The sequence below is a fragment of the Nanorana parkeri genome, unplaced genomic scaffold (genome assembly GCF_000935625.1).
Source record: "Nanorana parkeri isolate BGI_ZX_2015 unplaced genomic scaffold, ASM93562v1 scaffold508, whole genome shotgun sequence".
Taxonomy (NCBI): domain Eukaryota; kingdom Metazoa; phylum Chordata; class Amphibia; order Anura; family Dicroglossidae; genus Nanorana; species Nanorana parkeri.
Window position 1 is genome coordinate 860,598 of NW_017306776.1, and position 5,325 is coordinate 865,922.

A 5,325-nucleotide genomic window follows, 5' to 3' on the forward strand; every position below is an offset into this window, starting at 1 on the left:
TGCATACAGCACTGTGAAGAAAAAAAAGAGAGATAAAAGAAACTTCATGTGTATCATAGATAAGCATGCACATAGAGACTAACATTGCACTACAGCGCCAACTACAGCTCAAAAAACAAATTACATATCAGTGTATGCTGTTGCATTTCCAACACTTTAAACCATACCACTAGAGAAAAACAAGCAGGTAACCATTGCACTGCAAAAGTCATTTTTTAGATAGTCTTTAAAGCCCAAATTCTAAAGCTTTTTAAATGGTTTCTTAGGTTCCTTACCCTGTTCTCTGCAATACCGCCTCTTCACCACAAGATGTCCCCCCAGAGTTGAATGATGCCCACAGGAGATAATGTAAGTGCAGGGGGTAATGGACCTGCCCCCTGAGCGAGCATAACTATGATAACCTACAATGAAGATCTGAAGAGGGCTATGTGTGCCATATGACCAGCCTAAAGACATCTGGAAAAGGTAAGTATACAATATATAGTATATATTGCTGAGGGGGGGGAGTTAATTGTGTTAACACAAAGTTGGTTAGGATTTGTCTTTTGCTCTATGGTCCCTTCAATAAAGAAATAAAAGCTATGTTTAATACTTTATGGAGTTGGGCTTTAAGACATAAGTGTGCCCAGCATAGATTTATATAAGGACTGCTCTTCCCCTGTCATACAAGTGTAAGGGTCCAAGCCATCCCTTCCTTCCACAAAAAGATCCTGCAGCCATAAAGGGGAACATATCTTCGACAGCCAAGGAAGGGGACTTCTGCCTTTTGCTGATTTTGGAAAGCCCCTTCAAATCGTTGAACAGGAAGCAGATTCACAATCTGAAGTCGGGTATTTTTATGGTAAACAGGCAGAAATAAAACTGTGATAATAAAATAGCAATCTGAAAGTTTAAAGACAAAATACAACAGGAGAGAGATCCCTGCCCATACCATCTTACACATGCTGCAAGTTGTTGCAGGAAGTTCATTAAGTATTATGATGTCATTTGCCCTAGGGGAAGCTCACTAGTACCGGTGCCACCATTGGCATTACTACCTGTGATTAGGGATGAGGTTTGGGTTCACCGCTACCATGGGTTCCCGGACAGTCCGGTTTTGGAGTCTTGTGTCCGGGTGTCCAGCCAGAGGGCACCTGGTCTCAAGACACTCAGTTCTGGCACCAGCACTTACAATTTTCTGACAGGTCCTCAACAAGCGTGATCTCGCACAGCCGCATCTGCCTGAAACAGAATCTTCTTCTGAGCTGCAAGCAGCCTGTGCCTGTCTAGAGGTGCCCGCAACACAGAGGAAGATGCGGGTTTTAGGCATATGCAGGTGCCCGAGATTGCGCTTGCCAGGGACCTTGTCAGTCGCCTCTGTGATTACTCCTCCTCCTCCAGCTCCCTGACAACATGCTGCCCGCCTGCGTACCCGTGGTGAGACACCATAGCCCAGACAGTCCTGAGAGTCGCACAGCCCACCTGAGAGTCGCACAGCCCACCTGAGTGTCGCACAGCCCACCTGAGTGTCGCACAGCCCACCTGAGAGTCGTACAGCCCACCTGAGTGTCACACAGCCCATCCAAGTGTCGCACAGCCCACCCTAGTGTCGCACAGCCCACCTGTGAGTCGCACAACCCATCTGAGTGTCGCACAGCCCACCTGAGTGTCGCACAGACCACCTGAGTGTCGCACAGACCACCTGAGAGTTGCACAGCCCACTTGAGAGCTGCACAGCTCATCTGAGATCCCGCACAGGCCACCTGGAGACATCAGGGAGCCAACCCAGAGCAACACAGAGTATGTAGCTTCATATTATTTTGAATCCTGGGGTACATTTTGACCCAAAACTTTGCAGGTTCACAACCAAAGATAAGGAAGAACCCATCATGCATGCACAGTCATTGCCCCTTGTCGGTGAGTCATAAGGGCCAATAATCTGAAGTAATGGATACCCCACACCCCTCACTATAGAAGGGTACACTCACAGCAGCCATATTGTTGGAGCGTGTTGTTGGTAGGAAGGGTTGACAATTCTGTATAGGAGGAAATACTGGGCTAGTCTGTGCTTATAATTCTGGCATTGGTACCTGTCCTCCATACCAGTGGCCGGTTTGCCATGTCTTTTGTTTGACAATAGCTTGCGTCTTAGACCTACAAATGGCCAGAATTAAATAACAAGAAACGCCTCAAAGTTTGAAAACCTCAAGCAAAATTTATGAAAATGATTGTGAACCAAACCTGGGCATTCGTTCTTCCTTACCAGCCATAAAGGGCCTATTGTCAGCAGAGATATGTGGAGTGATTTCATCACACTTAATTTGATCACAAAATGTCTGGTTTTGCCTTTGCCAAAATGTCATTGAAATGAACTTCAAATTTCCCAATGCAGACTGCTAAACAAAGCCTTGTCACTGACACCTCCCACTGCATTCTTTCTAGCATCACTTCATGTGCACTGTCAGATTTGTATTGGTCTCTGTGTCTTCCTGTCCTGGTGTCACTCATTTCACTTTATTTCTTGTCTTGGTGTCAAATAGAAAGTCACTCGCACTCCAAATCGATGCCAAGTAAATCTCTTTATTGACTATGGTAGTGTCGCATCTCAAAGATTTGAGTGCAGATCCTGCCAGTGACTTCCTGTTGCAGGCTGACAACGGTAAGTTGCTACCTCTAAATTTTCAGAAGCGTTGTCGGCCTGCTATGGCCATGCGCTCCTTCAGTTCAGCTCCTTCATTCGGCTGCCTATGAAGTCTGCAGGAAGCACACACAGACCTGAAAAGGGAGCATAGTTTACACACCATTTTAAAGGAGAACTATGAGATGAGTGATTTCCACTCACCTCATAGTTCTAAGCCGACCTGTGACAATGAGACTGTCACAGGTCGGCTCAGTAGATCGGGAGGTGAGCGAACACATACCGGGTTCCCTCACCTCTCGATCCTGCCACGGCTCTCTGTCGTGACAGGGGGAGGGGCTGGATTCCCCTCTCCCCGCTCCGATCTGCCAGCGCTGACTGGCGGAACGGACGGGGGAGGGGGCGGGTACAGCTGGCTCTGCCTCTAAATAGGCAGAGCCAGCTGTCACTCACGCACTGGGCGGATTCCGTCATCTCCGTCGGGATCCGCTCAAGGTGCGACGTCTCAGTATACCGCGAGCTGTAGCTCGTGGTATACTGAGCTTAGGGTAACGGGAGGATGCTAGTTTGTGTCCTCCCGTTACCCTAAGGAGAACTTTGGGGAAAAACACTGACCCCATAGTTCTCCTTTAAATGCTTTCGCTTGAGTTGAGCTTTAAAGGGATCTTTATGAGTTAGGTTACATTTTAAGATTTCACATTGGGGAGGGTTAAGTGTGAGGAGGTGCTTTTGAGTTTTGGATACCTTGTGTCATGAAGCCAGAGTCAGCCTGTGTGGCCGGAGTTCTGGACGGGCACCTACACATGCACGTGCGCATGCGCATCATCCTGCACAGGGGATTGTGCGCTGTTGCGTGCCTCTGCGTGGGTATGCATGCGTCCGTGTGTGCGACGTGCGCGCACTCATTCCTAATGATAGCGCCAATAGGGCTATTTGAGGCTGAGACACCTTGACCTCCCTGCTGACTGATCTTACCCTGTCCCTTGTTCCTGAAAACCAGTATAGTTGATCCGACCACCTGTTACCGACCCGGCTTGTTTGACCTCTGCTCCTGCTCCATACACCTTGACCTCGGCTTGTTCTGGACTTACTCTTTTGCCTGTTCCTTTGTACTTCGCTGTCTGCAAGTTACTGACCTGGCCTGCCTCTGATTACGTCTCCTGATTGTGTACATCACTGCCTGATTGTCTCTACTCTGCTTCCAGGAGCTGCGTTTACACCTGCATCCTGCTAGAAGACCCCTGCAACCTGCACACAGCTCTGATAGGAATCTACAACAACCGGCACTTGTGCCTCTCCCTGTCCTCACGCACCTGTTCCCACATCTCCAGGGGTCAAATAGAGAGTCCCACTGCACTCCTGACCGAGAAGCCCCATACAATGTGTGTGTGTGTGGGGGGTGCTGAAGTGGCCGCAGATGGTGCCGCCAAATACTTTCAAAACAGAAAAATGGTTCTTCAAAACGAAATCCTTGTATTCATTCTCACAGGTCATATCACCATGCGTGGCAACGTTTCGGAACCTGTCCGGTCCCATCAGGCAAACAAAAGTGACTTTCCAGGGGTGTCTGGACTGGAGCCACTATCCAGGGGTGTCTGGCCTGGAGCAGCAAGAGAGGCCGCCCTCGTCAGCTCAGGCTCCCTTAAGGTATGTGACACCTTGCAACCCTGTGAAAAGTGGGGAAACGTTGGGTTTTGACTCAGTGAAGTGGTGGAAGTCATATTCATGTACATTTACTGAATGGTCCCACGTAAAATAAGATATTTATTTATGCAGATTAGTTCATTAGCCATGGATCATGGGTATTACAAATCAAAATTATTTTTACATGTGCTTGTTTCTAATTAATGTTAACCACATTACCAGACTTTACAAGTCATACACCGGTTTTCAGTCTTGTACATGTGATTTACACCCTTTATTTATTACCCCCTCATGATCTAGCACATCGTGAAATACTTTGCATGGCAATGTTTTGTCAAATGCTAATATATACAGCCATGTCTCAGAGCACGCACTAATAATAATTTAGCACCGCACCATTAATAAGCAGTAAGACGTCATGTTCATTGATCTCCCGGGGAAACAGCACTTTAAATGGCAGAAGATCTCCGTAAAGTCTTCTCATGGCCAGAGAGGTGAGTCACCGGCATCTGATGAAGATAAACTCAGCTCCTGGGTAATGCTGTTACACATTATTCTCTGGAGTTCTTCTAGATGCTTTATCACAGAGTTCTAATGTCGCGGTGACATAAAGCAGATGCCTCTGGTGCTACTTTCAATATGTCTGGATAATCATCTCTAGCCAGCTCATTCCTCTTATGTCTGTCTAAGCTTCTGTTTTGTCTGTATGCACAGGGCAGGCCTTAGGGCATACACTATATGGCCAACATTTTGTGGAAACCTGACCATTACACCTATATGAGCTTGTTGGATGGCATATTGCAAAACCATGGGCATTATAACCAGGCCCGGATTTCCCACAAGGCCACCGAGGCCCGGCCTCGGGGCGGCAGCGGTGACCTTGTGGGGAAGTTGCGGGCGCCGGTGTAAGGTGTCCACGACGGGGCGGCCCGAGGCTCCGCCCACCGGCTCCGTAGTGTGCGGCCGTCGGCCAATCACGGCGCGGCGGGCCGCAACTCCTCCCCCAGGCTGTCAGATACTTCCTCCGGCGTCCTGTTAATGTGGATTGACGCCGGAGGAAGTAG